Below are 23,376 nucleotides of genomic sequence, written 5' to 3'. Positions count from 1 at the left end.
GCTCACGGGCCGTGCCAGGCACGGATAACAGAGTTGGAGGAGACCTTGTCCAAGGTCAGGGGACAGGTACACCTGGTAGCTCCAGGGGGGTTCCCAAGGGGCAAGGGGCTCCTCGCAGCGGATGATTCCCCAAAGGCTAAGGGGAATAGACCGCCTCCTGAGGTGCCGAGATTGTGTCCGGGTCGGCAGGGGGGGATCGGACTGCACGTTCAGGGGCAAGTCCAAGGGGGGTCGGCAGGGTACCCCCAGCTGGCGGCGTGTCCGCCTGGTTTCGTATGTGGGTCCCCATGGGATGGGGACAGACCGTTGCCTGGGATGCCGGTGATGGGGCCGGGTCAGCAGGTAGGGTTCGGACCGCCCGGTCAGGGGCAGGTCCAAAAGGGGGTCAGTGGTGTATCCCCAGATAGCGGCGTCTCCTATATGGGTAGTTAGCCCGGGGACAGGGGGGCTACCCAACGGGGCAGGAGAGCTGGACGCCGGGGAGGCGGAGGAGCAGGAACCCCAGGTAGGGCAGATGTGCCCTGTCAGGCAGAGAAGGTATGGTCCCCCGGCGGGGCTGGCGAATAGGGGACCGGTTGAGGGCGACATTATCATTCCTCATGGGGCATCCGCGCTCAGGGGGATGGTGGCCCACGTTCCCAGGCTAACTCCAAAAGGGGATCCGTCGCTTCATTTTATGGAGGTGGAGCAGGCAGCCAGCATTAATGACTGCGACGAGGGGGAGCAAGTAAGGATGCTCCTGATGACCCTAGATGCACAGCTATGCAGGGCAGTGATCTCCGGGAATGGGGGACAACCTGACACATGGGCGGCAGCACAGACTGCTGTGCTGGAGGCAATGGGTTTGAATCTGGGGAGCCCTTTCATGAGGGTGGGGGAAACCAAGCAGCAACCAGGGGAATCTCCCACTATGTTCGCAGACAGGCTGTGGATTGTCTATGTGGAGGCGTGCGGGGTCCCCGCGGATAGACAGAATTTAGGGGAGAGAACAGCCCACTGGCTAAAGACCCTAGTAGCCAACTGTCTCCCTAACGTTAGGGCAAAAGCCGAACACTGGTTCGACCCACAGACCCCGGCCCTTAATGAGGCAGAGGTCCTTAGGAAACTCACCCTCGCATATCGCAATGGGGAGAGGAGTGAGGAAAAGCCCCTTAAGGGTAAGGTGCATGAAATCGCGCCAGCACCCCCTAAGAGAGAGTGGAAGCATGAGGGCACCCGGACCTCCGACAAGATGCCGGTATGCTACGGGTGTGGTAAGGCCGGGCATTTCTAGAGGGAGTGTGAGAACCCTAGCAAGGAGGAGAGGGCTCCCGCAGTAGAGAGTCAGACCCCGGCGGCAGGAGCAGCTGCCCCGGAAACCATCGAATTAAAAAAACTTTTAGCCTTTTTGCAGAGCCTAGCAGCTGGGTCGGGACAGGTGGCAATGGCAACGGGCCAGGGCCTGCCCGCACCCACACCACAAGAACCCGTATGACTACCCAGGGAGCAGCCTCAGGAAAAAGGGAGCGCAGGGGTAGTTCTAGCCCCAGACCCTGGTCCGGTCCAGGTGCAGGGTCCCATTCTGGAGGCTGCCTCAGCGGCTATTTGCAGTTTAAATCCCTTAAGGTGGGACCCATGCGAACGCCACATCAGTCAATTTAAATTGTTCCACCCCATAAGGGCAAGAAAGAGCAAGATGGGGGGAAGACTGGGGGTGGTAGTGGAGAAACCCCCCGTAGAATTAACGACGGTGGGGGAGGTCCCTGACTCCACGGTCACACAACCGGTGACAAGGTGCTGTCCCGAAGGGGCAGTCCCAAAGAACTCGACAGTGCTGCAAGCACCCAGCCCAGGGACAGTAACGATTCCCAAGCCATTACCTGTGGGTCAGGTGGCCTGCCTTAGTATAGAGGCTAGGGAGGCAGAGGAGAGGGAGGTATCACCTTGGGCGTGGGAACCATCCAGGGGACGAAGGAGCAATCGGGTCTCCAAGCCCCCGGTAAGATGGTCCCCAGTAGAAGGGAACGGTGGGGGATGTAGGACATTATCCAGTGCTGCCACAGGTAGCCCAGTCTCCGGAGGGAGCAGAAAGGGATCCCCGAAACCCTTTGGGGAAGGAGAGGCAAGGGGCAGTCCGGACCCCCGGGAGGGGGAGGTCTGGCCCGAGCCGTTGGTCCAAACAGGTGAACAGCCCCAGTATAGCGGGGTCCAGTTTTAATTTGGCCACCCGGAGACGGGTGGCATTGTATATAGCATTCCCCCCCTGTTAGTTCTAATTAATGTTAAGTGGTGTGTGGGTTATTTAGGATCGTGGGATCACAGAAGCGCATAGTGCAGTGAAATAATGATTGAGCAGCAGGCACTAGGACCCTGGTGGAGCCGGGCTGTGGACACAGAACCACAGACAGGCTGCGGCAATTTCATGTCAATTTCCCAACTTAAAAGCGGGAGCTGCCGCTGCCGCTGGATAGAAGCCATGCACTTTAAGGTAGGTAGTTCTGTAGAGGCAAGGATGTGTTTTGTCTGTTTTACAGATGGGGCACCCGACGATGTGGAGCTTGCTGATGATCTTGGCGATGGTGGGACCGGGAGAACTCCGCAGAGGCGAGACAGAAGAGTCCTTCGTCTATGGGTGCTCTGGCGGCAGAGCCCCTCTTGTCACTACCGGACAGGGAGACCAGGTGGCCACAGAGCAGACCCGCTACTCACACCTGGGGAGGTGGCCTGGGTGGCTGGGGTCGAACTCGACCAGGTACTCCAGCCACCAGAGCTTCGCCTATGGAGAGGCCTCTGTACTCTGCGAGGAGATACAGGTGGCGACTGACCGGGTTAGGGTGACTGAGGGCAGGCGGGTGTGTTTAACCTGTAAGGGGGACGTTCCTTTGGGGAGATGGTGGTGGCTCAGGAAGCTGAGCCTGGACATGAGGGATCGGTCCTCGGACTGGGAACGCCTGGACAACAACACCTACCGGACCATCACGGGGTCACCGGGTAGGATCACCGTTTGCTGGGATAAGTGGTGGGCTTCTGACCAGGGCATTTATTTGTGTTTATGGGGGTCTACCAAGGCATGTCCACAAGGGGCATCGATCACTTTTGTTAGGTGGTGGCAGAACCCAGGGAACGGGATGAATTGACCGCAGTGGGGAGGGATGTGTAACGCCCAGGGAAGGGATGACTGTAAAAGCTACCGAACTGCTGGTTCAGGTAAAGCGACCCCTGCCCACAGCCCAACCAATCGACCCTCACAACTGTCCGATCACCACCAGGGGGGCCTGAGAATGGTTTAGTGTTTGTCCCCACAAAGAAAATGTTGTACCAGGGGGTACATTATGCTGTCGCCTCAGTTGTACTGAATCTCTCAGCTGCAGGTATCGACGACGGAGGAAAAATGAAGAGCCTTCAACGGGAAGAAGCGAAGTGCAGCCCAGAAAACAGGATCCTTAGTGAAATAAAGAGATTCAAATGTAAATAGTTGTATGGATTCGCGGGTTTCAGTTACTTGATTGTGATATATGTACAGGGACCCTTACATTTGGGGTTCCGGTGAAATGTGTGTATGTTACTGTGTGTTTGAATTAAGTATGGTCTTGTCTTTCCCTTTCAATGAAATTAGGGGTAGCCTAGATTAAGGGAACTGTCTTGGGACTTGTAGTTTCGCATGTTGTTGAGGGGGGGCCTACGGTCCACACAAAAGGAAATGATTGCCCTTCACCTGTGTCGATACGGTCCAAGCAGGTAGGGACGTATCGAAGGGGCATCTGTAAGGTTTTCGGGCAATTCGGCCCTTTTTGGACTGCCCAAGAATAAAACCCAGAGACTGTAAACTGGACATTTGTCAGCCAAAAGAACGTAACCAGATTTCCCAGCAGGCTTGGTCCGCTGAGCCGAGTAGAGGCATAGGTATTTACAAACCCCCCCCAGGAGCTACAAGGAAGAAGGAGCCAGACAACTGGATAAGATTAAACACAGAGACAAAGGGGCATGGTAATGCTGTAAGGGGCCTGCCTGCAAGCAGGACAATGGGATGGTCATAGCCCCATGCAGATGTAAATGACTTTGCCTCCACCAGAGCAGTATTCAATCAACACCCCATCAACATAGCAGCGATCTCCAGAGCAGATGGAAGACTTTGAAAATCTTCACAAGAGAGCTTAACCTTGTTATCCCAAAAAGCAGACTGTCTGGGCTCAGTATATTGCGCTGGAAAAGCCCCTTGAAGATAAACGGTAGAAAAAAACAAGTTGGAGGCGGACCTGGGGGAGGTACTCCAATCCTGACAGAAGCCACCGGCAGGAACTCACTGGGTGGAGGGGGCGGAGTCGGCGCCAAATTCAAATCGCGGCAGGTCTGCCTGGCTGGAAGAGCGGACCTGCGAGGAGAACCCGGAAGCTAACAGCTCTGACCGGCTCAAAGGGGGCGGGACCAGCGGGAACTTTAAACTTGGACCGATACAACGCAAAGGGGGAGGAAAACCCGGAAGTCGACAGCTCTGACCGGCTCAAAGGGGGCGGGACCAGCGGGAACTTTAAACCTTATGGATTCAATGCAAAAGGGGCTGGCCGAACACAGGAAAAAGCCAGGTAAAACGGATATAAAAGGGGCTGTGTTTTGATTGAGGGTCTCTTGGCTTGACCTCTCCACCTTTGACTTGACCTCCTGCAGCCTGTGACTGTAAGTACCCTGCAGCAGCTTGCGAAACTCCCTTGACCTTGATAGTGGTTGAGGCTTTGGGGAAGGGGACTTGATTTGTGTTCTGTGTCATTGCTAAAACTGTGTAACAATAGGATTTTACGTTGCGTCCGTTATAGTACTTTCTGAATAGACTTAGTTTGTGTTAGAGTTTAAGATTTTATTATAATTTCTTCTGTTTGATGATTTTGACCTGGGTTTTGCAATAAACCTTGATTTGCTGATAATTGGAGTCGTTTAAATTCTTCAATCTTTCACCAGCGATCTCTGACCAAGTCATTGTTAAGATATTCCTCACCTTAATTCCGGGTTCGAGAATCTAGGGTCATCTTGAACGATTCACTCAGGACAGGCTGCTGGTTAGGTAATAAACAGCAGTGTCCTATTCTCTCTCTTGGGAAAGCTACTCCAGCGAAGTAGGAACCGGGTGGGTGTTGCACCACCGGCAAGAGAGAGAATCACCTGGGCATTGGTGGGGGTCTGGATATCTGTGTGATAGAAGCCTCAGGCTTCCGGTTAGGGATAAACGGCAGGCTTGATTCAGTGCTCTCTTCCGTGGAGGTGTCCCAGTGCGGCATTCCCTGGCCTCTGAAGTTTCAGTGCCAGCTGGAGAGAGACACACACAGATACTCAAACCCCAGATATCGGCCCAGTAGTGGAGTAGCAGAGATGGCACCCTCTACAAGAGCCTATGGATGGGGACGGGAGAGGAGGGTGTGCCACACAATGGGAGGAGTCGAAGGAGAGGCGGGAGTGGCCGGGGTCAGCAGGAGTCAGCTGACTTGCGGAAGGGCAATGGGGGGAGTAAATCAGCTAGGATGGGTCCTAGCCGGGGGAGGGGGGTTGGGTGGGGGGGAATCGAGTTGTTGCTGCTATGGTCAAGGAGGAGCTGGAGCGAGTGAGGGGGGGTCGAGACGGGGGTATGCCGCTGTGGGGAACGGGCTGGGTGTGGGGTGCGGGCGCGTTGCTGGCCGAGGAAGGGTCATGGCTAGTCGGCGGGGGAGGGGGCGGGTAGCCCCCTGATCCGGCTGATAACCTGGAATGTAAGGGGACTGAATGGGCCGATTAAGCGGGCCCGCGTGTTCGCACACCTGAAGGGGCTCAAGGCGGATGTGGTTATGCTTCAGGAGACACACCTGAAGGTGGCAGACCAAGTAAGACTGAGGAAAGGGTGGGTAGGTCAGGTGTTTCACTCGGGACTGGATGCCAAAAATCGAGGGGTGGCGATCTTGGTGGGAAAGAAGGTGTCGTTTGAGGCGTCGAGCATTGTGGCAGGTAATGGCGGCAGGTACATAATGGTAAGTGGTAAGTTACAGGGAGAGAGGGTGGTACTGGTCAATGTGTATGCTCCGAACTGGGACGATGCAGGTTTTATGCGGCGTATGTTGGGTCGGATCCCAGACTTGGAAGTGGGGGGCCTGATAATGGGGGAGACTTTAACACGGTGCTGGACCCGGCACTGGATCGCTCCAGGTCTAGGACGGGTAGGAATCCGGCGGTGGCTAGAGTGCTGAGCGGGGTTTATGGACCAGATGGGAGGGGTGGACCCTTGGGGATTTGCAAGGCCGGGGGCTTGGGAATTTTCATTCTTCTCACATGTCCATAAGGCTTATTCCCAAATCGACTTTTTCACCTTGAGTAGGGCGTTGATAGCGAGAGTAGAGGATACTCAGTATTCAGCAATAGCCATTTCGGACCACGCCCCGCATTGGGTGGACTTGGAGATGGGGGAGGAGAGGGACCAGCGCCCGCTGTGGCGCTTGGAGGTGGGGCTGTTGGCGGACGAGGAGGTGAGCGAGTGGGTCTGAGGAAGTATAGAGAGGTACGTGGAGACCAACGCCAACGGGGAGGTCTGAGTGGGGATGGTATGGGAGGCACTGAAGGTGGTGGTGAGGGGAGAGCTGATCTCCATTAGGGCCCACAAGGAGCGGAGGGAGTGGGGGAAGAGGCTGGTGGGGGAGATGGTGAGGGTAGACAGGAGGTATGTGGAGGAGCCCGAGGAAGGATTGTTGAGGAAGAGACGTAGCCTCCAGGCCGAATTCGACCTGGTGACCACCAGGAAGGCGGAGGTGCAGTAGAGGAAGTCCCAGGGGGCGATTTACGAGTATGGGGAAAAGGCAAGCCGGATGCTGGCGCATCAGCTTCAGAAGCGGGACGCAGCTAAGTTAAGGACAGGGGGGGCGGGGGCGGAGTGGAGCTGGCTTCACTGGGGTCTTCAGGGACTTCGACGAGGAATTGTACTGATCCGAGCCCCCACGGGAGGAGGGAGGGATGGGCCGCTTCCTGGACCAATTGAGGTTTCCAAAGGTGGAAGAGGGACTGGTGGCGGGATTGGGGGCCCCGATTGGGCTGGAGGAGCTGATCAAAGGGATAGGAAGCATGCAGGCGGGGTAGGCACCGGTGCCGGACGGTTTCCCGGTCAAATTCTATAAAAGGTATATGGACCTGTTGGGCCCGCTGTTAGTTAGGACCTTCAATGAGGCAAGGGAGGGGGGGGTTTGCCCCCGACGATGTCCCGGGCACTGATCTCCTTGATCCTGAAGCGGGACAAGGATCCCCTGCAGTGTGGGTCTTACAGACCGATTTCCTTGCTAAATGTAGATGCCAAGGTGCTGGCGTAGGTCTTAGCCATGAGGATTGAGGATTGTGTGCTGCAGATAATCCATGAAGACCAGACGGGGTTTGTGAAGGGGAGACAGTTGAACACGAATGTGCGGAGGCTTTTGAACGTTATCATGATGCCGGCGAGGGAGTGGGAGGCGGAGATAGTGGTAGCGATGGACGCTGAGAAAGCCTTCGATAGGGTAGAGTGGGGGTATCTGTGGGAGGTGCTGAAGAGGTTCGGGTTTGGGGAGGGGTTTGTCAGGTGGGTTAGGCTGTTGTATGAGGTCCCGATGGCGAGTGTGGCCACAAACAGGAAGAGGTCCGAGTACTTTTGGTTGCACCGAGGGACGAGACAGGGGTGTCCCCTATCCCCCCTGCTCTTCGCACTGGCGATTGAACCGCTGGCTTTGGCACTGAGGGAGTTAAGGAACTGGAGGGGGTTGGTGCGGGGTGGGGAGGAGCATAGGGTGTCACTTTATGCGGACGACCTGCTGCTGTATGTGGTGGACCCGGTGGGAGGAATGCCGGAGATAATGAGGATTCTTAGGGAATTCAGGGACTTTTCGGGGTACAACCTCAACATGGGGAAGAGCAAGCTGTTCGTAGTTCACCCATGGGACCAGGAGATGGGGATTGGCGAGCTCCCACTAAAAAAAGCAGAGAGGAGCTTCAGGTATCTGGGAGTCCAGGTGGCCAGGAGCTGGGGGGCCCTGCATAGGCTTAACTTTACAAGGCTGGTGGAGCAAATAGGGGAGGAGTTCAAGAGGTGGGACGCGTTGCCGCTGTCCTTGGCGGGTCGGGTGCAGTCAATCAAAATGAAGGTGCTCCCAAGGTTTTTGTTCCTGTTCCAGTGCCTCCCCGTGTTTATCCCGAAGGCTTTTTTCAGGCGGGTTAACAGGAGTATAATGGGGTTTGTGTGGGCGCGAGTACAGATAGGGGGGCACTGGCGCTGCCCAACCTCTGTGGATACTTTTGGGCCGCCAATGCGACGATGGTGTGCAAGTGGGTGATGGAGGGGGAGGGGACCGCATGGAAGAGGCTGGAGACGGCATCTTGTGTGGGTACGAGTCTGGGGGCGATGGCAACAGCGCCGCTGCCGCTCCCTCCAAGGAGGTATACCACGAGCCTGGTGGTGCTGGCTTCCCTCAAAATTTGGGGGCAGTGGAGGTGGCACAGGGGGGAGGTGGCGGCCTTGGCAGGGACCCCATTACGGGGGAACCACCGGTTCGCCCCAAGAAGAACAGGTGGAGGGTTTGCGGGGTGGCACAGGGCAGGGATATGAAAGTTGGGGGACCTGTTTGTGGACGGGAAGTTTGCGAGCCTGGGTGAGCAGGAGGAGAAGTATGGGCTCTCCCCAGGGAACACCTTCAGGTACTTACAGGTAAGGGTGTTTACCAGACGGCAGGTGACGGAATTCCCACGGCTACGGCCACACACAGTACAGGACAGGGTGCTCTCGGGGGGGTGGGTGGGAGTGGGGAAGATCTCGGAAACTAAACAGGTGATGCAGGAGGAGGAGAAGACCTTGGTGGTGGAGGTAAAGGGTAAGTGGGAAGGGGATTTGGGAGAGGAAATTGAGGAAGGGACGTGGGCAGACGCCCTGGGGAGGGTGAACCGTTCCTCATCGTGCGCGAGGCTCAGCCTCATACAGTTTAAGATGCTGCACAGGGCACACACACCGGGACAAGGATGAGTCGGTTTTTTGGGGGTGAGGACAGGTGTGTTAGGTGCTCAGGGAGCCCAGCAAACCACACCCATATGTTCTGGGCATGCCCAGTGCTGGAGGAATTTTGGAAGGGCGTTGCGAGGACGGTGTCGAGGGTGGTAGGATCCAGGGTCAAGCCGGCTGGGGGCTCGCAATATTTGGGGCGGCAGAGGATCCGGGAATGCAGGAGGAGAAAGAGGCCGGAATTCTGGCCTTTGCATCCCTGGTAGCCCGGCGAAGGATTCTTCTTCAGTGGAAGGATGTGAGGCCGCCAAGCGTGGAATCCTGGATCAACGATACGGCGGGGTTTATTAAGTTGGAGAGGGTGAAATTCGCCTTGAGAGGGTCGGTACAAGGGTTCTTTAGGCGGTGGTAACCGTTCTTAGATTTCCTGGCAGAGCGGGAGACATTGGTCAATGGCAGCAGCAACTCGGGGGTGAGGGGGTCACTTTATTTTTTTGTTTTTGTTATTTACACTGGAGGGTCTCAGGGGTTGTATATACTTGTTGTATTAAGTCAGGGCGTTAATCTTAATTTATTATTCATGTACAGGGTGGGGGGGGGAGGGGATATGGAGGGTTGTTTTTCTGGACTGTGTTTTGTACTTAACCCTGGTGGGTTTCTTTTTCATTTTGTTATTGATATTTTATGAAAACCTTTAATAAAAATGTTTTAAAATAAAAAAAATAATTGTGGGAGGGTTAATGATGATGTGATTAGGCAAGAATTAGGAAGCATAAGATGGGAACAGAAACTGTCAGGGAAAAGCACAAATGAAAAGTGGAGCTTGGTCAAGGAACGAATACTGCGTGTCCTTGATAGGTATGTCCCTGTCTGGCAGGGAGCAAATGGCCGTGTGAGGGGACCATGGTTCACAAAAGAGGTTGAATGTCTTGTCAAGAGGAAAAAGGAAGCGTATGTAAGGATGAGAAAACAAGGTTCAGTTGGGTCGTTTGAGGGTTAGAAGGTGGCAAGGAATGAGCTTAAAAAAGGGCTTAGGAGAGCTAGGAGGGGGCAGGAGAAGTACTTGGCGGGTCGGATCAAGGAAAACCCCAAGGCATTTTCCTCTTATGTGAGAAATAAAAGAATGACCAGGGTGAGGTTAGGGCCGGTCAAGGACAGTAGTGGAAACTTCTGTGTGGCATCGGGATAGGAGAGGCGTTGAATGAATACTTTTCTTCAGTATTCACCGAAGACAGGGGCTCTGCTATTTGTGATTTTAATAAATGACTTGGAGGAGGGGACTGAAGGGTGGGTCAGTAAATTTGCTGCTGACACCAAGATTGGTGGAGTAGTGGATGAGGTGGAGTGCTGTTGTAGGTTGCAAAGAGACATTGATATGATGCAGAGCTGGGCCGAAAAATGGCAGATGGAGTTTAACCCCTGATAAGTGCGAGGTGATTCATTTTGGTCGGACAAATTTGAATGCGGATTACAGGGTCAACGGCAGGGTTCTGAGGAATGTGAAGGAACAGAGAGGTCTTGGGGTTCATGTCCACAGATCTCTGAAGGTTGCCACTCAAGTGGACAGAGCCGTGAAGAAGACCTATAGTGTGTTAGTGTTTATTAACAGGGGGCTTGAGTTTAAGAGCCGTGCGGTTATGCTGCAACTGTACAGGACCCTGATGAGACCACATTTGGAGTACTGTGTGCAGTTCTGGTCACCTCATTATAGGAAGGATGTGGAAGCATTGGAAAGGGTGCAGAGGAGATTTACCAGGATATTGCCTGGATTGGAGGGTAGGTCTTATGAGGAAACGTTGATGGATCTAGAGCTTTTCGCATAGGAGCGAAGGAGGATGAGAGGCGACTTAATCAAGGTTGAAAGATGATGAGGGGGATAGATAGAGCGGACGTTCAGAGACTATTTCCTCGGGTGGATGTAGCTGTTACAAGGGGGCATAACTATAAAGTTTGGGGTGGGAGATATAGGAGGGATGTCCGAGGTAGGTTCTTTACTCAGAGAGTGGTTAGAGTGTGGAGTGGACTGCCTGCTGTGATAGTGGAGTCGGACATTTAGGAACTTTCAAGCGGTTATTGGATAGGCACATGGAGCACACCAGAATGACAGGCAGTGGGATAGCTTGATCTTGGTTTCGGACAAAGCCCGGCACAACATCGAGGGCCGAAGGGCCTGTTCTGTGCTCTGCTGTTCTATGTTCTAACAACACCAGGTTCAAGTCCCACAGGTGGTGCTTCGAAACAAACCTTTTGGACTTTAACCTGGTGTTGTGAGACTTCTTACTGTGCTCACCCTAGTCCAACGGTGGCATCTCCACATCATTTCTGTGATATATAACACATTTTACTGCTCAGTAACAGGTGTTGGAGAGTGTGCGAGTGTGTGTTTTATCCTCACTGTCTGTCTATCATACACAACATATTTTGCTGCTCCCTGCTCAGTTGCTGGAGTGTGTGAGTATGTGAGAGTGGCGAGAGTGTGTTTTACCCTCACTGTCCCCCTGAGACATACAATGCATATTTAACTGCTTACTGCTCAGTGACTGGTGTGTGTGAGAGAGCTTGAGTGTGTGTGAGAGATAGTGTCTGTATGAGAGTGTGAAGTTGTGATTTGCCCTCATTGTTTCTCCGTGATATATGATGCTTACTGGCGTGTGTGAGTGAGAGAGTGTGTGAGTGAGAGAGTGTGTGAGATCTCTCAGTGATGTCTAACACATTGTAATATTCTGTTACCGGTGTGTGTGTGAGCGAGAGAGTGTGAGCAGCAGTGTGTGTGTGGGTATCAGTTTTCTCCTCACTGTCTCTGTGATATATAATGCATATATTAGTGTCTGCTGCTCAGTCACTGATATGTTTCAGACTGGGTGTGCGTGAGAGAGAGCTGGTGTGCATGAGAGAGAGAGCGGGTGTGCATGAGGAGAGCGGGTGTGCATGAGAGAGAGCGGGTGTGCGTGAGAGAGAGCGGGTGTGCGTGAGAGAGAGCGGGTGTGCGTGAGAGAGAGCGGGTGTGCGTGAGAGAGAGCGGGTGTGCGTGAGAGAGAGCGGGTGTGCGTGAGAGAGAGCGGGTGTGCGTGAGAGTGGGTGTGCGAGCGAGTGAGTCTATGTGTATTTAACCCTCATTGTCTCTCTTTGATATATAACACATATTTTGCTGTTGCTGCTCAGTTACTGGGGTGTGTGGTGAGTGTGTGAGAGAGAGAGTGAGAATCTATTTGACCATCACTGTCTCTGTGATATATGATGCATATTTTACTGCTCACTGCTCAGTTACTGTTGTGAGAGTGTGTGAATATGAGAGTATGTGAATATGAGAGTGTGTGTGAGAGAATGTGTCACTGTGTGTTTGGGAGTGTCTGAGTGGGAGAAATAGTCTGTGTGAGTGTGTGTGTGTTTTACCTTCATTGTCTCGGTGATATTAAACACATATTTTACTGCTCAGTTACTGGTGTGCGAGTGTGTGTTTTACCCCCACTGACCCTCTGCGATATAAAATGCATATTTAACTGCTTACTGCTCAGTGACTGGTGTGTATGTGTGTGTGTGAGAGAGAGTCTGCGAAAGAAGCAGCAAGAGTGAGAGAGAGAGACAGCGTGAGTGTGTGGGAGAGTTAGTGTTTGCAAGAGAAATAGAGTGTGAGTTTTACCCGCACTGTCTCTCCGCGATATATAATGCATATTTTTCCGCTCAGTTACTGGTGTGAGTGTGTGAATGAGATAGCGTATGAGTGTGTGAGAGACAGAATGTGTGAGAGAGAAGTAAATATGAGTTATATAGCATAAAGAGTCAGTGAGGGTAAAGACACACTCTCACTCTCAACACTCACTATCTCTCACACACACAGACCTGTAACTAAGCAGGAAGCACAAGAATATTCATTATATGTCACAGAGAGACAGTGAGGTAAAAACACACACTCATGGATAGATAGTCCCAAAAGACGTGCTGTTAGGTAATTTGGACATTCTGAATTCTCCCTCCGTGTACCCAAACAGGTGCCAGAATGTGGCGCCTAGGGAATTTTCACAGGAACTTCATTGCCGTGTTAATGGAAGCCTACTTGTGACAATAAAGATTAGAAGATAGAGTCATATTAACCTCAATGTCTCTCTGCGATATATAATGAATATTTTACAGCTTACTGCTCAGTTAATGGTGTGTGTGGGAGAGCATGAGAGAGATAGTGTGTGTGAGATGGAGGGAGTGTGGGTGAGATTTTTATCCTCACTGTCTCTCTATGATATAGACACATATTTTACAGCGTACTGCTCAGATAATGGTGTGTGTGAGTGCCAGTGTGTGTGTGGGAGACATTGAGTGGAAGTTTTATCCTCAGTGTCTCTGTGATGTATTACACATATTTTACTGCTTATGGCTCAATTCCTGGTGTGTGAGAGTGTGTGTGAGAGGGTGAGTCTGTGAGTATGTGTGAGGGATGGTGAATGTGTGTGAGAGCAACAGGGTGAAAAGTTGATGTGCTGCTGATGGGCAGCAGGGTGGCACAGTGGTTAGCACTGCTGCCTCACAGCACCAGAGGCTGGGTTTGATTCTGACCTCAGGCGCCTGTCTGTGCGGAGTTTGGGTTTCCTCCGGGTGCTCCAGTTTCCTCCCACAGTCCAAAGAAGTGTAGGTTAGGTGGATTCAATATGCTAAACTGTCCCTTGGTAGGGTTACAAGGAGATGGTGGGAGATTTGTCTTCGGGTAGCATGCTCATTCAAAAGGTCAATCCAGACACGATGGGTTGAATGGCCTCCTTCTGCACTGTAGGGTTTCTATGAGAGAGAGTGTTTTACCCCCTCCCCCCCCACCCACCCCATCTCCTTTGATACACTTCGCCCTGAGTGCTAAATCTATCTGTTTCTTAAAAAGGGCAGCACAGTAGCAATGTGGATAGCACAATTGCTTCACGGGTCCCAGGTTCGATTCCGGCTTGGGTCACTGTCTGTGCGGAGCCTGCACATCCTCCCCATATGTGCGTGGGTTTTCTCCGGGTGCTCCGGTTTCCTCCCAAAATCCAAAGATGTGCAGGTTAGGTGGATTGGCCATGATAAATTGCCCTTAGTGTCCAAAATTTCCCTTAGTGTTGGGGGGGGTTACTGGGTTATGGGGATAGGGTGGAGGTGTGGGATTAAGTAGGATGCTCTTTCCAAGAGCCGGTACAGACTCGATGGGCTGAATGGCCTCCTTCTGCACTGTAAATTCAATGATAAAAAAAAAGACCCTCACTGATTCTCTCTGATTTATAACAAATATTTTACTGCTTACAGCACACACACACTCTCTCCCTCTCACACACACACTCCAGTCACTGAGCAGTAATCAATTAAATATGCAATATATACCACAGAGATACAGCGAGGGTAAAACATGCACTCACTCTCTCACTCACACTCACTCAGTCACACAGCAGTAACTGAGCAGTAAGCTGTAAAATATGTGTTATACATCATAGAGAGACAGTGAGGGTAAAGCACACACACACATATTTTACAGCTTACTGCTCAGTTACTGCTGTGTGACTGAGTGAGTGTGAGTGAGAGAGTGAGTGCATGTTTTACCCTCACTGTATCTCTGTGATATATGTCACATATTTAATTGATTACTGCTCAGTGACTGGTGTGTGTGTGTGAGAGAGGGAGAATGTGTGTGTGAGAGAGAGAATGTGAGTGAGTGTGTATTGACCTCACAGTCTCTGTGATATACAATTAATATATTCTTGATTACTGCTCAGTTATTGATTTGTGAGTGTGTGGGAGAGACAGTGCGTGGGTGTGTGTGAGAGAGAGAGTGTGAGAGACAGAGTGTGAGTGAGTGTGTATAAACCTCTCTGTTTCTGTGTGCGATATATGACATATTTTACTGCTTAATGCTCAGTTATTGGTGTGTGTTTCACCCTCAGACTTTCTGTGATATTCACTGCATATATAGTGCTTCCTGCTGAGTTACTTGTGAGTGAGCATGTGCATGAGAAAACGTGAGTGTGTGTTTTACCCCCACTGTCTATTTATGATATATGGCATATTTTACTGCTTACTGCTCAGTTGTTGGTGTGCGAGTGTGAGTGTGTGTTTTCCACGGTAGCTGTCTGTCTCAGTTATGGGTCAAGTGTTAGGGGGAAACTTAATTTGACTCACTAACACTCTGTCTCTGTGCTTGCATTTGTAGCTGTCTGTCTCTGTTATGGGATTCTGGGTTTAATCTCCGTCTGTAATATTATTTACATTTACACGAGAAGACAGGTAATCTCAGTCTGTCCACCTCTCTGATGTGCAAGATTTTATTGTGTTTTCTGTACTTGTCAATACCTGTTTTGTGAGTTAAGGGTGAACATTCTGTTCAGTATTCATCCTCCATTATTACTTTTAGTGATAACATTGATATGTTAAATGATCTATTTCCATGTCTGTTTCATGAGAATGACACTGTACCATTATATCTGAGATTGTGTGAGATATTTGGATGGGAATTTTATATTTTGTTTTGGGAGGTGTCTCGGTAGAAGTTTATGATTAATTCGGCACTTTTCAATAAGCTGTACTATCCGACCTTTTACTTGTACCAAAGGTTCACAACTTGTGAGATGAAAGGATGGCCTGACAATTTGATAAGTGTCCCTTTGGAGAACAATTTAAATGTATCATTTTTCTGTTAATGCCTTATTCAAGTGCTTTGCTTCTGAAATATTTTAAACTAAGAAAGTTACAAAAAAGTGCCAATGGATACTTGCACATTGATTGCTGAATCTATAGCCTAATTAATACTATACTGATTACTTTACAGATGAAACGCTGTTGTCAAAAGTTGATCCAACGTTCCATGAGAGAGTAGGGGTGAATTGTGGAAAATTATCCCACCTGCCCTCTCGTGTATCTGTAAATAATATTTACATTTTCTCCAGAAGTCCAGATTTACTTGAATTTCTTCAATTGGATAAAGAGGACTGTTGGATTGGACATGTTCATCTGGGACTTGAGGTCTCTGCGAATCTGACTGCTTCTGCTCAGTGACGGTGGAGCTGATGTTGTGTTTGTGTCTCTGCAATGTTGCATTAATATTGTACTTACAGTCAGTTAGAAGGAGACGGCTGCACATTCACGTTGCTGAGGAATCATCATCACCATCTTGGAACTCATCTTTTCGTCTGTTGAACGAGGAAGAAGAAAACAAATTTCTTGTAAGTTAGGGTCAGATGAGGTCAATGATAGATCAATCCATTCTTTCAACTGATAATCAGTAAAATAAAGAAAATACTCTCCAAATCCTAACCCAGAATCAGACAAATAAGCCAGGCCCAGAAAGAGCTCTCCCTTCCCCCCGCTCACTGCAAGTCCCGGAACAAGATCGTGCTCCGCTGCGCCTCTTGCAAACAGCCCCCGATTCTCACTGAACTCCCCCCGAGTCAGTAATGATCTCTGAGCCTCTTTCCTCACACTCCCAAATGGAGGTGCTGCTGCAATGAGAACGCTGTTTCCTCGCTGACCTGGGCTCTGACATTGACATTTCCCTCAGTTTCAACAAAGCGATTCCACTCACTGACCAAATGGAGTGTGCGGGAGAGGGGCTGCGCATGCGCTCTAAATCTCGGAATGACGACAGGCAAGCGGTTACGCCGGGCATGCGCAGATCCCCAAGCAATTCCGCGTTGAGAATCAATGGGAGTATTCCCCATTTCACTGTCATCGCATAGAGAGCAAAACCTCCTACAGAGCCCGTGTTGGGGGGACTGTGTGTGTGTGGCTGCAAGTGGCCCTGTGCCCTCGGGCTCAACCAGTCACCTTTTGTAGCTGTGTGTTTGTCCCAACAAGATATTCAATTTGCAGTCATTGCCTGCAGCTTGTTTGTTATTACACTGTCACTCAGCCCCTCAAACTCACACTTTCTGCAAACTACCATTTCACTGACTGACTTCATTTTTCATAGAAGCACACAAGTTATTTTCAAAAATATACTTTATTTATAAAATCCCTTGAAATAAACATGGTCAAACATTTCAAATTGTCATCACAATAACATCGTTTTGTACAATAATATTTACATTTTCTCCAGAGGTCCAGATTTACTTGAATTTCTTCAGTGAGATAATGAGGACATTACACACATTTCAATATTTACATTACAATTCTTCTCAAAATATTTACATCAGTCATGTTCCACCCTGTAAAGCTTCAATAATTTTAAACATTTCGTGTTAATCACACATACGAGGTGGATTTTACACAGTTACCAGCCCCTCTTTAGTGTTACTCACACAGACCGAGGGGTTTTACCCGGTTACCAGCCTCTTGGTGTACATTTGCTGCAAGAACTTACACAGTGGCCTTTCCCCATTGAGCCTTGGTGCCGGGTACCCCAAGCTTGAGTGCGTCCCTCAACACTGAGTCCTGGACTTTGGAATGTGCCAGTCTGCAACACTCAGTCGAGGACAATTCTTTACCCTGGAAGATCAACAGGTTACAGGCAGACCAAAGAGAGTCTTTCACCGAGTTTATGATCCTCCAGCAGCAGTTGATGTTTGTCTCAGTGTGTCCCCCTGGGAATAGCCCGTAGAGCACAGATTCCTGTGTCACAGAGCTGCTCGGGCTGAACCTGGACAAATCCCACTGCATCTCTCAAACAAAGAACAATACAGCACAGGAGCAGGACCTTCGGCCGTCCAAACCTGTACCGGTCATGATACCAAACTTTGCCAAAACCCTCAGCACTTCCTTGTGCCGTATCCCTCTCTACCCATCCGATCCATGTGTTTGTCAAGATGATTTTTGACCGCAGTAATGCAGCTGCTTCCACAACCTCCCCTGGCAACGCGGTCCATGCTCTCCCCACTGTCTGTGTAAAAAAACCTGCCTCGCACATCCTCTGTAAACTTTACCCTGTACACCTTAAATCTATGCCCCCTGGTGACTGGCCCCTCCACCCTGGGAAAGATTGCCTGCCCATTCACTCTATCCATGCCGCTCATAATTTGGTCGGCCTTTATCAGATCACATCTCCGTCTTTCTAATGAAAACAGTCCGAGTCTATTCAGCCTCTCCATAAAGCTCACTTTCCAGACCAGGCAACAGCCTGATAAACCTCCTCTACATCCTCTCCTAAGCCTGCACAGCCTTCTGGTAAGGTGGCGACCAGAATTGTGCACAATATTCCATTTGCGTCCTTACCAAGGTTCTGTACAGCTGTAGCATAACTTGCCAGTTTTTATATTTAATGCCCCGTCCAATGAAAGCTGGCATTCCGTCTGCTTTGTTGACAACCTTGTCCACTTCCATTGCCACCTTCAAAGATCTGTGGACCTGCGTGTCCAGATCTCTCCGACTTTCTATATTCCTAAGAGTTTTGCCATTTACGGTATATTTCCCCTCTATGTTAAACCTACCAAAATGCATTACCTCCCATTTGTCCAGATTAAACTCCATTTGCCATTTCTCTGCGCAAGTCTCCATCCTTTGTATGTCCTGCTGTATCCTCTGACAATCCTCAACACTCTCTGCCGCTCCCACCAACCTTGGTGTCATCCATGAACTTTCACTCTCCAGACCTTATTTGGAAAGGCACATTCCACATGGAGGTGAGTGACCATTTCGCGCCTCCCCCCCACCCCCCCCCCCCCCAGCCACTTCGAGGGCAGCGTGTGACGGCGTTGAGACTTCGGGAGTGCATGAAGGATCTGCCGGGAGAGCCCTGCTCACCACCAGCCAAGCTGGGGCTTGGTGCGTGTTTGAAAGTTCTGGTGATGAGATGATCTGCCAGATGCCTCTGAGAGTCTGCTCAGGGGAACCATCTGACATGATCCACCGTCTCTTTTTCCATAAGGGCCTCGAGGACATTACGTGCAGACCACTGCTTGATCGCCTTGTGGTCAGAGGTGTTTTCCTGAACAAATGTTTCCATGAGGGACAGGTGTTACGACATGGTCCAACTACCAGAGCATCCTGCGGCAATGAGGCCAGACACATCGTTCGTAACACCGGGGGCAGGTAGAACCTCAGTACGTAGTGACACTTGGTGTTTGTGTACTGGGGGTACACGCACAGCTTGATGTAGTCACACACAAAGGTGAACATCGGGGAGGCCGGCCTTGTGTATGTTTCTCCCTCCATTTTCCAGAGATTTGTACATGCTGTCCCTTCTGTTTGTATATGGGTCCCTGTGATCTCCAGATGAACCTGATGATGACTCGGGTGACTGCTGCGCGCAGGACTGGGGAATGGGCCAGACCTGCGCCACGTCCAGCAACACCGAGATCCTTCCCATATAATTACTTGAGTGCAGAAGGCCATTCAGTCCATCGAGTCCACAGCGACTCTCTGAAAGAGCAAACCTACCCAGGCCCACTCCCTCGCAACTCCACCTAACACACACCCCGAGACACAAAGGGTTAATTTAGCATGGCCAATCCACCGAATCTGCGTATCTTTGTGGGAGGAAACCCACACAGACACAGAATGTCAGGGTCAGAGTGAACCCGGGTCCCTGGCGCTGTGAGGCAGCAGTGCTGACCACTGTGCAGCCCATCATGTTGCAGTTGTACGTGTTGTTCAGCGCGCTCTTTTCACTTCTGTTTGGAATATAAAATGTGGGTTGGAGCAGGCAGGAGGAGGAGCTGGCTGATCAAAGACATTTCACTGCTCTGTCTGTCACTCAGTCAGCTCCCCGCCTCTCTTTCTCAGTCAGGTCGGGGCGGGCTGTATAATAAAGGAAAGAGCAGCAGCTCGTCTCTCATTCAGCAGCGATTTGACTGAACAAGCATCATGTCTGGCAGAGGGAAAGGAGGCAAAGGACTGGGTAAAGGTGGAGCAAAGCGGCACCGCAAAGTGCTTCGTGATAATATCCAGGGCATCACCAAACCAGCAATCCGCCGCCTGGCTCGCCGTGGCGGCGTCAAGCGCATCTCGGGTTTGATCTATGAGGAGACTCGCGGGGTGCTGAAGGTTTTCCTGGAGAATGTGATCAGGGACGCCGTCACCTACACTGAACACGCCAAGCGCAAGACCGTCACCGCCATGGATGTGGTTTACGCTCTCAAACGCCAGGGCCGCACTCTCTATGGATTCGGCGGCTGAGGAAATCCATTTGACAATTTAACAAAACACAAAGGCTCTTTTAAGAGCCGCCCAAATCCTCACATTGAGAGCACTGACCTGAGAATGGCAGCAGCATAATGTACCGAGCAGGTTTACGAGTAAGGAGGCAGTGTAGCGTTAAAATAGACCAATATTTCCCATCATTGATCTCTCTTTTCACATTCCAAGGTGACATGAACCTGCTGTAGAGTCTGAATCACAACAGCTTTCTCCCAAGTCAGACCTGAACCGCACATAGTGAATATTGTAATGAGAGCGGGAATGAAATCTGAAACCCCATTGCACATAAATGGTCAGTTTAGGAAAGCCTGCCCGCTAAAAATTGCCGTCCCCCGGTAAATACCAACAATACAGGGGAAGCTCATTCCAGCCGGAAGCCTCTGGGAAATTCTCACAAACACGGCACTAAGCGGATCGAGAACAGGTCACCCTTTTTCAGATAAAGTGAGTGGCTCTGAAAAGAGCCTTTGGGTTATTAGGTTAAAGAATGGTCGCTTCACTTCTTGCCGGCGCCAGCGCTGCTTTTCTTGGGCAGCAGCACGGCCTGGATATTAGGCAGCACCCCGCCCTGAGCGATGGTCACCCCTCCCAGCAGCTTGTTGAGCTCCTCGTCGTTGCGGACGGCCAGCTGCAGGTGTCTGGGGATGATGCGGGTCTTCTTGTTGTCCCGGGCCGCGTTGCCGGCCAGCTCGAGGATTTCAGCGGTCAGATACTCGAGCACAGCAGCCAGATAGACCGGGGCTCCGGCCCCCACACGCTGGGCATAGTTGCCCTTTCTCAGGTGCCTGTGAACACGACCCACCGGGAACTGCAGTCCAGCCCGGGAGGAGCGAGACTTGGCCTTGGCCCGAGCTTTACCGCCGGTCTTTCCTCTTCCAGACATTGTCCCAATCTCACAAACACTTTCACACAGAATGAGGAAACCCGCCCACATTCACTTCTCTTATAGCTTCAGGAGGAATGGCGGTGCACACATTGCTGATTGGTTATGTGAACAACATTGCGGAGCCTGGCAAAAACTGACCAATCAGATGTCTGTTTGAAGCACCAATCAGGAGACTCCACGGTGCTCAGGGCGGAAAGTTTGGGCGCCAAATGTTCCGATTCCAACCGAATATTTATTTTAAAGCTTAAAAGAGCGCGAAAAGATAAGAGATCAAATTAAACAGGGACCGTAAAACATGTGAATAAATCATTTGAGTTTTGAGTATAAGATTGTTGGATTTTCTCTCTTTCCCGAGTCCAGTTTCCCTTTATCGGTCAGTTTCTGATTTCAGGTTTTCTCTCGAACAGAACAAACCCAAAATAAATTAAAGCAAAATAATGCGGATGCTGCAAATGTGAATTAATGAGAAAATGCTGGAAAAACTCAGCATATCTGGGAGAATCTGTGGAGAGAAACGTTTAAGATCTGTAGAAGGGACATTTAGATCCGAAACGTTAACTGACTCCACAGGTTTAATCCGGCTGGTGTTTAAAACGCTCTCAGCCGTCGGCAGTGTCTAATTTAGAGCCATCTGCAAACAATAACATTTGTTCCCATTGTAGACTGCTCCCGCTTCCTCAGTGTTAAAAGTGGAGTGAGCAGTTTGGAGCTAGTGTCAGTATTGAAATGGAGTTTTCCCACCACCGGGGTGCTCCAAATAAACTGATCGATTATTGAGAGGAAACCCGAACATAAATGCAAAAGGAGGTTTTGGACTTCTATTCTCTCCAAATCCAGCTGCAGCGCCGAGTATGAACGAGTCAGAGGCCAAAGAGTCACCGAGCAGTAACTAAATGATGGGACTTTATAGACAAGACACAAAGATCGACAGGACGATAACTCGGCATTACACAGGATGTTGTTCTAGTGAAACGCTATTAAAACAGGTTTGGCTATTCACAATAGAAATAAACCAGTAATTTAAAAAATTATGGTTTGGCTGCTTTCCAGAAGTTGTGAGTGGCTCTTAAAAGAGCCGTTGGGTTTGATGAGTTTGAGAACAGTTTTACTTGGAGCTGGTGTACTTGGTCACCGCCTTTGTCCCTTCCGACACGGCGTGCTTGGCCAGTTCCCCGGGCAGCAGCAGGCGCACGGCGGTCTGGATCTCCCGGGAGCTGATGGTGTGGCGCTTGTTGTAATGGGCCAGGCGGGAAGCCTCACCCGCGATGCGCTCGAAAATATCGCTGACGAACGAGTTCATGATGCTCATGGCCTTGGAGGAGATGCCGGTGTCGGGATGAACCTGCTTCATTACTTTGTAGATGTAGATGGAGTAACTCTCCTTCCTCGACCTTCGCCGCTTCTTACCGCCCTTTACTGCCGGTTTCTTAATGACTTTCTTGGCTCCCTTCTTGGAAGCTGGTTTCGATGTTGGTTTCTTCTCGTCAGCCATCGTCAATATCACCCAGAAATAAAGCAAACCTCTTCCGAGCGCTGATTAAATAGACAGAGCCTCACATCTATGCTAATGAGGAATGGGGAAAGGAATGATTGTGATTGGACATTGTGAGCATGAGGACAACCAGTTATGTTCCGTTTATTTGACTGGATATAAAAACAGACGAATCAGAATTAGGATTTTGCACCAATCATAAACCTCAGATTACAATCATATTACAGTACGAAGTCTTACAACACCAGGTTAAAGTCCATCAGGTTTGTTTCGATGTCACTAGCTTTCGGAGCGCTGCTCCTTCCTCCGGTGTACTCACTCTCTGATACAGTGTGTGTGTGGAATACACTTATGCTCTGATACAGTCTGTGAGGATTTAGTCACCTGAGGAAGGAGCAGCGCTCCGAAAGCTAGTGACATCGAAACAAACCTGTTGGACTTTAACCTGGTGTTGTAAGACTTCGTACTGTGCTCACCCCAGTCCAACGCCGGCATCTCCACATCATGGCAATCATATTACAAACAAGGAATACATTTCAGAAAGAATGGCTCCAGTCCCAGTTTGTCAGTGTGTAAAGATCCACCGGGAAAAGTCACCTGGCTGTCGGTGAGAGGGACCCTTCAGCACAGAGAGACTGTGCGGGAGTGTGGGATTCATTCAGGAACTGTGAGTGTCTTGTAATATGTGAGAGTGTGGGATTTACTCACTCTCTGATACAGTTTGTGAGTGTGGGATTTACTCACTCTCTGATACAGTGTGAGAGTGTGGGATTTACTCTCTCTCTGATACAGTGTGTGTGTGGGATTTACTCACTCTCTGATACAGTGTGTGAGTGTGGGATTTACTCACTCTCTGATACAGTGTGTGAGTGTGGGATTTACTCACTGTCTGATACAGAGTGTGAGTGTGGGATTTACTCACTCTGTGATACAGTGTGTGAGTGTGGGATTTATTCACTCTCTGATACAGTGTGTGAG

The 23,376-nt window shown here is 50.4% G+C and overlaps 1 protein-coding gene across 2 annotated transcripts in view; it reads right to left on the bottom strand.

The window, feature by feature from the left end:
• The window catches only part of LOC140399990 (histone H2B-like), a 41,828-nt gene extending 25,343 nt beyond the window's left edge, over window positions 1-16,485 (bottom strand). For both annotated transcript variants that reach the window (XR_011937942.1, XR_011937941.1), the window contains exons 1-2: window positions 16,420-16,485; window positions 16,004-16,080 (exon numbers count right to left, since the gene is read on the bottom strand). The gene's annotated coding sequence lies outside the window, so the exon portion shown is untranslated. The remainder of the gene's footprint in view (window positions 1-16,003; window positions 16,081-16,419) is intronic.
• Window positions 16,486-23,376: the final 6,891 nt, after the last annotated feature.

Source organism: Scyliorhinus torazame, chromosome 24, assembly GCF_047496885.1.
Source record: "Scyliorhinus torazame isolate Kashiwa2021f chromosome 24, sScyTor2.1, whole genome shotgun sequence".
Lineage (NCBI taxonomy): Eukaryota > Metazoa > Chordata > Chondrichthyes > Carcharhiniformes > Scyliorhinidae > Scyliorhinus > Scyliorhinus torazame.
Note: the sequence above shows the minus strand (reverse complement) of the source record. Positions and strands in the feature narration are given on the sequence as shown.